Raw genomic sequence first — 11743 nt, 5'->3', positions numbered from 1 at the left:
GAATTCAGAGGAGGTACGCTCAGCGATTGTCATCCATCTTCCTGCGGGAACTGAATTCAGAGAAGGTACAATCAATGATTGTCATCCATCTTCCTGCGGGAACTGAATTCAGAGGAGGTATGATCAGCGATTGTCATCCATCTTCCTGCAATAACTGAATTCAGAGGAGGTACGCTCAGCGACTGCCATCCATCTTCCTGCGGGAACTGAATTCAGAGGAGGTACGATCAGCGATTGTCATCCATCTTCCTGCGGGAACTGAATTCAGAGGAGGTACGCTCAGTGACTGCCATCCATTTTCCTGCGGGAACTGAATTCAGAGGAGGTACAATCAGCGATTGTCATCCATCTTCCTGCGGGATCTGAATTCAGAGGAGGTATGATCAGCGATTGTCATCCATCTTCCTGCAATAACTGAATTCAGAGGAGGTATGATCAGCGACTGCCATCCATCTTCCTGCGGGAACTGAATTCAGAAGAGGTACGATCAGCGATTGTCATCGATCTTCCTGCAGGAACTGAATTCAGAGGAGGTACGATCAGCGACAGTCATCCATCTTCCTGCGGGAACTGAATTCAGAGGAGGTACGCTCAGCGATTGTCATCCATCTTCCTGCGGGAACTGAATTCAGAGGAGGTACGATCAGCGACTGTCATCCATCTTCCTGCGGGAACTGAATTCAGAAGAGGTACGATCAGTGATTGTCATCCATCTTCCCGCGGGAACTGAATTCAGGAGGTACGATCAGCGATTGTCATCCATCTTCCCGCGGGAACTGAATTCAGAGGAGGTATGATCAGCGATTGTCATCCATCTTCCTGCGGGAACTGAATTCAGAGGAGGTACGATCAGCGATTGTCATCAATCTTCCTGCAGGAACTGAATTCAGAGGAGGTACGATCAGCGATTGTCATCCATCTTCCTGCGGGAACTGAATTCAGAGGAGGTACGCTCAGCGACTGCCATCCATCTTCCTGCGGGAACTGAATTCAGAGGAGGTACGATTAGCGATTGTCATCCATCTTCCTGCGGGAACTGAATTCAGAGGAGGTATGATCAGCGATTGTCATCCATCTTCCCGCGGGAACTGAATTCAGAGGAGGTACGCTCAGCGACTGCCATCCATCTTCCTGCGGGAACTGAATTCAGAGGAGGTACGATCAGCGATTGTCATCCATCTTCCTGCGGGAACTGAATTCAGAGGAGGTATGATCAGCGATTGTCATCCATCTTCCCGCGGGAACTGAATTCAGAGGAGGTACGATCAGCGACTGTCATCGATCTTCCTGCGGGAACTTAATTCAGAGGAGATATGATCAGCTGGACATTGGCCTATCATGCATTCCATCTGAGGAGTTACAGATGGCTGATATCTTTCACAAGTCACAGAGCCCCCCATTGAACAGAAATGGCAAATACTGGAATGTATTGAAAGGTGTGCCTTTACCTAGAATGGGGGGGTATAAAAGTAAGGCATTGCTCTCCTTGTGGCCCCTCTTGGAGCCCAGGTGTCAGGACCCCAGGATGTCTGTGGAATGTACCACCATGATTCTATGGCCCTGATTCACTAAGACTTGAGTCTACCAGCAGAATCTGACCATTCAGGCAGACTCAGTTCAATCAATCAAGACCTGTCAGTCTCCTGAGCGGTGTCTAGCAATTCCATAGACGAACGTCTACTTTGCTATTAGTTAATGTGGAATCGCGTCTGGCACATATTAAGGTGCAATACCGGATATATTCACTAGATGGCGCACAAGCGCGGGCATTGTACCATTGGCGTTTTCCTGTTAGCAAAAGAGAATACTTAGAATAATATAATTAGTGCATCTATATTATAAATTTTTTTTTTTTTTTGCTGTTTCTCCAAAATGATCAGACAACTAATGCATTTAACTAATGAATGTCATACATTCTATTTTTAAATGTTAAACATTTTCACACTTATATCTCAAATAATTTGGAATGTTTAATAATTTTATATTAATAATAATAATGTTTAATAATTTGGAATAAGTTCCCAATATGATATATCTTCATTCTCTGTAATCATGTAACTATTCTATGTTAAAGACAAGTGCAGCGCTATAAATGCATGTGATCAGTAATGAACGCATGTAAAAACCAAAAAGTGCAAATAATTGCAATAATGATGTAAAATGGTAAATGGTGCTAACATAAGTTCATATAATCATTCCTGAATAATGGAATGTCCTTGGTGTGAGAGGACCAACTCAGAGAGTGCCTATGAATGGCACGTGTGGTCTCTCCGTGACGGACAGCAATGCATGAACCCGTGAAAGGTAAACCACCCTTGGGACTGGTCTACACTCACCAGAACAAAAGTATTAATGCGCATGGGTTATACACATCACACATCTGGGGGTGCAGCGGTATGCTGGCAGCTATGGGTTAGTCATCCAGCTCCATCCATCCATCAGGGTGGGTGCCCAAATGGTCCTGGGGAGGAATTAGCTCAGCCACAGGAGCCAGAAAGGTGCTCAATAGTGTAGTACACTGTCACAGGGGTGGATGACCTTTCACGAGTTCATGCACTGCTGTTCGTGGTTATATTTATCTTGTGTAATACCATTTTAGTAGTTATATCATTTGACCAGCGCTCGCTGTATCATTTTTAAACAATGTAACTATTCTACATTGTATCTCAAACTGTGTCTCCCACAGTGGTTTAGTGGTTAGAGCTCAGAACTTACAGCACTTGGGTCATGGGTTCTAATCCCAGTCATGGCTGCATCCCAGTTTGCATGCTTTCCCTGTATGGATGTGTTTCTGCCAACACTTAAATGACATGCTGTTAGGTTCATTGGACCTTGTTACATGGCTGAGTTTCTGTCCTTAGATTATAAGCTCCTTGACATTTATGAACGTTCAAAAAATGGAGATCAATTTTCTGGGTTGTGTCAGTGCCAGGAATATTGATCAATCAATTATGATTTTACCTAATGACTAGAAAGTGGATGAATGCTACCTGCGTCCTGTTCTTCTGCCAATTAGGAAATGTGCAAGTTTCATGCTGTGTATATTTCATTGTAACTTTTTTCTCTTCTTTTAAATCTGTCTCCTTATACAACTTGACCCCCTCCCCCACCCCATCATCACCTGTCCCATATGCAAATCTATGGATCACCGCGCCACTCTTTTTAACTATTTACTGATCAAGTGAATGTGTCTCATTTTCTATCAGCTACAGCTCAGATCTCACATTATTATACGATTGCTGATTGTATCTCATCAATAGTTTGATTAAATACACAATTCCTGGTCAGTCCCTTTCCCTGACCTCTAATAATCTTTAGGGCCAGTTCACACTACATGTGTTTCAGTTGCTTTTTTGGCATCACAAACGTACAGAAAGAAGGTTATATGGTTGTCAATGTGATAGTTCACATCAGCGCTTGCATTTTCAGTGCATTGCAGGTGCTGTAAACAAAGTTGACCACGCTGCATTGTTTCTGCACAGAACTGTACTGGAACACATTGAAACATCCTTGAATGTACTAAAACGCACATGTCCCTAATTAAATTGAATAAAAAGAAAAAACTAACTGGAAGGGATACAAAAATGCAATGCAACATGTCCAAAACGCATCCAAAATGTACTTGAACACACTAAACATGCATGCCAAAAGGGCATGCAAAAACGCATCAGGAACACATCTAGACTGTTTCTATAGTGTGAACTGGCCCTTAGGACTTGTTCACACCATTGGTGGTGCAGAAACGCATGCAAGAACACACATTTTCCAGCACAGCAAAGAAATGCAATGCCCTCTGCAGATGTGCGAGGTTAGGCGCAACACACTTTTAAAATAATATGCCTGCAGTATTTTTGCATGTTCCCACACATTAGGCAGGCCATTGAAATTAACGAGCTGAGGAAAAAAAAAAAAGTAAAAAATGCCCCATTCACACAGGTCCTCTGGCCTATACAGCATGAATGAGGGGGTTGTTTATGTGGCTAGAGCCACCTGTTACACTATGGCAGTGTTTCTCAACTCCAGTCCTCATGGACCCCCAACAGGTCATGTTTTCAGGATTTCCCTCAGATGAAACAGCTGTGGTAATTACTAAGGCAGTGAAACTGATCAAATCACCTGTACAAAATAATGGAAATCCTGAAAACATGACCTGTTGGGGGTCCATGAGGACTGGAGTTGAGAAACACTGCACTATGGTTACACAGCAGCTGTATGAACACAGGTTTTAATCTGACAGGTGTGATGGCGTGGGGAAGTGGCCCTGAATGCTCACAGTGTTCAGGGCTGTACACCTGCACCCATATGCTTGTCAAATTATGACCTGCAGCAATTCCATAGTGTAACATAGGTTGCCTGCAAACGGTGATAGCCACAAAAACAAACCACTGATTCCCACTCTACAGGCCACAGCACCCATGAGCCCCAAGACCTCCATTACACACACAGCTTTATTTATGAACTCAGTACAGTTTTATCATTTAGATTTCACAGGAATATGGTTGGGATTATGTCCATTAATAATGTTTTTAGTGTATTTTTACCATAAATATAATTTGGATATTTTCTCTGGCGGTGGGGGGCTGTCAGGTATGCTGTACGGGGCCCCATGATATCTAACAGTGGCCCTAGTGTATGCTTGTGTCTGTGCCACCTGTATAGTTAGGAAGAACCTTGAACCTCTGGGTCTGACTGGGGGTCTGACACCGCGACCGTCACAACAACTTCTATGGATTACCTTGAACCTCTGCTATGTACCTCAATGGATCTAGGAATTGGACATGTTTTTAACTGAAAATACAACAAATATTAGTAATGTTTCCCCAGCAAATGAGGATCAGCTCCTCGGTGGAGAACAGCGATCTTGCCATGTCTAGATGTGGTCTGGAATTCCACAAAAGAAGAATTCACAACACTAAAAAATAGACTTGTAAATGAGCACTAAACTCTCCTAACTACACTCCCATCCACTAACACTCCCCACTACCACTTCCGGGTGTGTGCAAACGTCCTTCCGCAAACGTCATGACATATTTCCGGTATGACAGCTGCGATCTCACATATAGACTACAATAGAAATCACAATGCAAAACACAATTGAAAACGCAATAACTCATTGGTAAATCAGAAAACACGGTGAAATTGCCAACAAAAAGCACAATTTTAAATCACATCTAGTGTGAACCAAGCAGGCAATTCAACAAAGGAAATAAATCTTTGAAGGCATGCAGTATCTGCATGCTCAGATAAGGGTCTGTTATGGATTTGGGGGGGGGGGACTCCATGCCATTATTTAATTTTTTTTTTTTTTAATTCATTTCTTTCGCTCACTCTTCTCATGGTTTAACAAACTTTCCCAAAAGGACGTGGAGTAAAACCAGCATTATCCAATCAATCATTAGTCCAGGCCCTTATCTCATCCCATCGTTTGACATTCACATAAGGTGCAACTTTAAAGGTGTTTGAACAGACAAGGCCTCATTCTAATTCACATTCTCGGGATCATTTAGACAGAAAGCAAAGATGCTGCCACCAGCACATGTATGTTAGGGTAGTCACACAGAGATCATGCAAATTCATTGCTGTGGTTGGGATTCAAACCAACAACCCTAGCGTTGTGAGGCAGCAGTGATAACTAGAGATGAGCGAATTATTCAAAAATTCGATTCGGCTGATTCGCCGAATTTGCGGAATAAATTCAATTCGATGCGAATTTATTCGCTGTGAATTTAACTTATTAAAAGGGTTTCTAGGCTTCAGAGAGACTTTATATTAGTGCAGAACACTGTACCTTTAATTTAAATGCCCTTGGAGTCTGCTGGGGAAGAGAAATAATACTGTCAGTCAGTATGACATGCAGATGAGTGCCGTCGATCTTAGAATCACCGCACACTTCACTCATTTGGGCAGTCACGGGGCCAAAACCAGAGTGTGGAGCCACAGCGTGGCGGTGGAGGCAGCAGCAATGGGAGGCCATACAGCACCCTATGACAAAATGGAACCCACCAGCAGTGTGAGGAGACCTGAAAGTGGCACATGGCAGAGTGTGGCGATGGAGACAGCAGCAATGGGAGGGCCGTACAGGGACCCATGACACACTCTGGACCTGGCAGCAGCATGAGGAGGCGGTACAGGGGCCCATGACAGATTACGGGCCTGGCAGCAGCATGAGGAGTCGGTACGGGGGCCCATGGCAGATTACGGGCCTGGCAGCAGCATGAGGAGGCGGTACAGGGGCCCATGGCAGAGTGGCGAAGCGTAAGCAGCTTAAATTGAAGGCCATACAGAGGCCTATGTTAAAAAGTCTCCCCAGCAGCAGTGTGGGGAGACGACTATCAAGAGTCCAATGGCAGAGTGGCGGAGCAGAAGCAGCTTCAATTGAAGAAGAAGAGGATGAGGATGAAGAAGAAGAAGATGAGGATGAAGAAGAAGAGGATGAGGATGAAGAAGAAGAGGATGAGGAAGAAGAAGAAGAAGAGGATGAAGAAGAAGAGGATGAGGATGAAGAAGAAGAAGATGAGGATGAAGAAGATGAGGATGAAGAAGAAGAAGAAGATGCGGATGAGGAAGAAGAAGAAGAAGAGGATGAGGAAGAAGAAGAAGAGGATGAGGAAGAAGAAGAAGAGGATGAGGATGAAGAAGAAGAAGAAGAGGATGAAGAAGAAGAGGATGAGGATGAAGAAGAAGAAAAAGAAGAGGATGAGGATGAAGAAGAAGAAGAGGATGAGGATGAAGAAGAAGAAGAAGAGGATGAGGAAGAAGAAGAAAAGGATGAGGAAGAAGAAGAAGAAGATGAGGATGATGAAGAAGAAGAAGATGAGGATGAAGAAGAAGAAGAAGAAGAAGAAGAGGATGAGGATGAAGAAGAAGATGAGGATGAAGAAGAAGAGGATGATGAGGAAGAAGAAGAAGAGGATGAGGAAGAAGAAGATGAGGATGAAGATGAAGAAGAAGAAGATGAGGATGAAGAAGAAGAAGAAGAAGAGGATGAGGAAGAAGAAGAGGATGAGGAAGAAGAAGAAGAAGAGGATGAGGATGAAGATGAAGAAGAAGAAGAAGAGGATGAGGATGAAGAAGAAGAAGAGGATGATGGTGAGGAAGAAGAAGAGGATGAGGATGAGGAAGAAGAAGAAGAAGAGGACGAAGAAGAAGAGGATGAGGATGAAGAAGAAGATGAGGATGAAGAAGAAGAGGATGAGGATGAAGAAGAAGAAGAGGATGAGGAAGAAGAAGAAGAGGATGAGGATAAAGAAGAAGAAGAGGATGATGGTGAGGAAGAAGAAGAAGAGGATGAGGATGATGAAGAAGAAGAGGATGAGGATGAAGAAGAGGATGAAGATGATGAAGAAGAAGAGGATGAGGATGAAGAAGAAGAGAATGAGGATGAAGAAGAGGATGAGGATGAAGAAGAAGAAGAGGAAGAGGATGAGGATGAAGAAGAAGAGGATGATGATGAAGAAGAAGAAGAAGAAGAAGAGGATGAGGATGAAGAAGAAGAAGAAGTAGGATGAAAATAAGAAGAATTCCATTCCATCAAAAAGTGTATCTGCAGAGAGCTCCGCTATTTCTGACAGTTCTCTGACAGTTCCTTCACATTTACAGAGGGTTGAAACATTGTATCTATTTGTTTCCTAAATGGAAACAAATAGATACAATGTTTCAACCGCTGTAAATGTGAAGGAACTGTCAGAGAACTGTCAGAAATAGCGGAGCTCTCTGCAGGGACACTTTTTGCCGGCTGTAGAAGGGATGAAAATCGGCCGATCGGGGAAAATTCGATTCGTGCATCCGAAGTTTGCTAATTTTCGGATTCGGCGCGAATCGAATTTTTCCTAATATTCGAAACGAATTCCACTTCGCCAAGTTCGATTCGCTCATCTCTAGTGATAACCACTAATCCATGGAGCTGTTGAACACTAATCCAGCCTGTATTTCTGTGGTGTGAATCAATCCTAGGTCCCTGGGCAAGGTCAGTGTAACTAGCCAGATGTCTCCAATGTGACACAAATGTTGTGCTATGTTGCCAATTCAGATGTATGTTGGTTCTATGTATCCCAATACAAAGGATTACAATACTAATACAGGCGTACCTCGGTGTACCAACGCCTCGGTTAACAGAATTTTCGGTTTACGAATGAAAATCCATTGAAAATAATGCCTCGGTTTACACAATTGTTAATAATTTTTTTTGCAGTACAAAGTGTATGTCGGCGCTGATTTTCAAATGCAAATGCCGCCTTTTTTTTTGTTCACTATAGTTCACAAGCTTAGAAGTCACTTTCCCTGATGTTACAGAAAACTTTGTATCTTTTAATAAACTTTCTCTTTTAGCTGGGGGAAGTGACAGCTGAATTTCTGAGCTATAGTGAAGGAAAAAAAGGGAGAATTACATTTAAAAACCAGCACCATAATAAATAAAAAACAGCGTGGGGTCCCCCCTCCCATCCACACCAAGCCCTTCGGATCTGGTATGTATCTTAAAGGGTAACTCCACATCAAAATGTAAACAAAAAACAGCGTGGGGTCCCCCTTCCCATCCACACCAAGCCCTTTGGGTCTGGTATGGATATTAAGGGGGCCCCCACCCGCAGACCCCCACAACCACCCCAAAGCACCCCCCCATGTTGAGGGCATGTGGCCTGGTATGGTTCAGGAGAGGGGGCGCTTGCTCACCCCCCCTTTCCTGACCTGCCGGGCTGCATGCTCGGATAAGGGTCTGGAATGGATTTTGGGGGGAACCCCACGCTGTTTTTTCTTTAATTTCGGTGTGGAGTTCCCCCTTAATATCCATACCAGACCTGAAGGGCTTGGTATGGATGAGAGGGGGGACCCTTTTTTATTGCAGACCTTTTTTTTTACATTCAGCTGTCAAAATAAATATTATCTAGGATAAGAAACAAAAATAGAATCACTAGAACTAAGGAAATCAAATTAGAATACATAAAGATATGCCAAGGGCTGTTTGTTAAACACAGGAGACGCGACCGAGTGCCGGCTGTCAGAGGAATCCACACACAGGAGACGCGACCGAGTGCTGGCTGTCAGAGGACTCCACACACAGGAGACGCGACCGAGTGCCGGCTGTCAGAGGATTCCACACACAGGAGGTGCGACCGAGTGCCGGCTGTCAGAGGACTCCACACACAGGAGACGCAACCGAGTGCCGGCTGTCAGAGCACTCCACACACAGGAGACGTCACCGAGTGCCGGCTGTCAGAGGACTCCACACACAGGAGACGTGACCGAGTGCCAGCTGTCAGAGGACTCCACACACAGGAGACGCGACCGAGTGCCGGCTGTCAGAGCACTCCACACACAGGAGACGTCACCGAGTGCCGGCTGTCAGAGGACTCCACACACAGGAGACGTGACCGAGTGCCGGCTGTCAGAGGACTCCACACACAGGAGACGTCACCGAGTGCCGGCTGTCAGAGGACTCCACACACAGGAGACGTGACCGAGTGCTGGCTGTCAGAGGAATCCACACACAGGAGACGTGACCGAGTGCCGGCTGTCAGAGGACTCTACACACAGGAGACGTGACCGAGTTCCGGCTGTCAGAGGACTCCACACACAGGAGACGCGACCGAGTGCCGGCTGTCAGAGGACTCCACACACAGGAGACGCGACCGAGTGCCGGCTGTCAGAGGACTCCACACACAGGAGACGCGACCGAGTGCCGGCTGTCAGAGGACTCCAGCCAGAGATTTACTATTGAACAGTGGCTAAAAAGCAAGCGCCCAGAGAGGACATCTAAAATGTGTTCTGCACATGTGCATTTATATCAGCCAAAGACGCTGCACAAGCGTCTAGTTCAGGGGTGGGCAAACTTTTTGACTTGAGGGCCGCAATGGGTTCATATATTGGACCCGGGGGCCGGACCAAGAGTAGATGAATGATGTGTATGTGTCATCCATAGTAAGTATAGTAATATTCCCCCATAGTAAGCATAGTAATTAATCCCCCATATAGTAATTCATCCCCCATAGTAATTCATCCCCCATATAGTAATTCGTCCCCCATATAGTAATTCATCCCCCATATAGTAATTCATCCCCCATATAGTAATTCGTCCCCCATAGTAATTCATCCCCCATATAGCAATTCATCCCCCATATAGTAATTCACCCCCCATATAGTAATTCATCCCCCATATTAATTCATCCCCCATATAGTAATTCATCCCCCATAGTAATTCATCCCCCATATAGTAATTAATCCCCCATAGTAATTCATCCCCCATATAGTAATTCATCCCCCATAGTAATTCATCCCCCATATAGTAATTCATCCCCCATATAGTAATTCATCCCCCATAGTAATTCATCCCCCATATAGTAATTCATCCCCATATAGTAATTCATCCCCCATAGTAATTCATCCCCCATATAGTAATTCATCCCCCATAGTAATTCATCCCCCATATAGTAATTCATCCCCCATATAGTAATTCATCCCCCATATAGTAATTCATCCCCCATAGTAATTCATCCCCCATAGTAATTCATCCCCCCATATAGTAATTCATTCCCCATATTAATTCATCCCCCATATAGTAATTCATCCCCCATATAGTAATTCATCCCCCCTATAGTAATTCATTCCCCATATTAATTCATCCCCCATATTAAGTCCCCCGTGTCAATTCACTTACCTTTGCTCCGCGCGTTCCTCTCGCCGTGTTCCCGCGCCGTTCGGTGTAGCATGAAAATCTGTCTCCTATGAGGATCTGTCCCCCTCGACGTATCTGCGCATGTGCCAGTTTCAGGCATTAGCATCCGATCGGCGATCTCTGGCACATGCACAGATACGTCGAGGGGGGACAGATCCTCATAGGAAACAGGGCGGACTGTGAGAGGAGCCTAGCGGGAGCCTAGCTCTGCGGGCCGGATTAAAAGGTCCGCCGGGCCGTAGTTTGCCCATTGCTGGTCTAGTTCTTCACTGTGTCGACTTGCTTAAAAAAAATATTTTTAACACATTTTAATTTTTTTTTGAAAAGGTAGATATTGTTTAAAGTGAAGTCCTGATATTTGGCAAAGTAAATTTCAATGTGAACGTCTCTGCAGTGATTTTTCATGGTGTTAGACGTGCCTCTTAGCAAGTCTGCTTTTTGAGTCTTATTTCTGGTTTGTGTCTCGTTAGTAAATTTGATTGGGTGTCTACTTGTTGACGCTTCTCTTTAGTAAATCTCTTAGCGGGGTAAAAGTAGATGGTCGCCACTAAAAAATAGACATTCGCCCACGGAAATGCGCCCAGGCACAATAGTAAATCAGGGTCGTTGTGTCTCCCCAGATGGTACTGTTGGGTATCCTTCATGTTTTAGAATCCTTGATACATCAGCTGTATCCTGTGTGCCTGCATTCCCTGTGAGCCCTGATCCCCAGTGCTACAAGTGTTTCTTACTAGCATTTTGTGTCCTGCTTGCCTGTAAGACCAGTACCACAGTGCTGAACTGTCCTCCTGCCCTTCTTCTAAGTCCTGTATTCTGTGCTCTCCAAGTCTCCTGTCTCTGTGCTTACATGTTCCTGGTCAGCTGTAAGGTCCCTCATCCCAGCCATACATGATGGGCCCCCTTTGAGATGTCCGATTGTTCAGGATTGAATTCTGAATAGTGTAGGTAGTTTGGATGACAGTTGAGTAACACATTATACTGAGTGAGAGTGGTTTCTCCTTGTATTAAGATGGATTTCTTTTCTTCTAGGTCTTATTATCTCTATAACACAGATTTACTTTGGCAGAAAAATAA

This window comes from Staurois parvus, unplaced genomic scaffold, assembly GCF_062004578.1.
Source record: "Staurois parvus isolate SC_StPar_1 unplaced genomic scaffold, SC_StPar_1.0 ptg000571l, whole genome shotgun sequence".
Lineage (NCBI taxonomy): Eukaryota > Metazoa > Chordata > Amphibia > Anura > Ranidae > Staurois > Staurois parvus.
The sequence above is the reverse complement of the archived record's forward strand: the minus strand, read 5'-3'. Positions refer to the sequence as shown.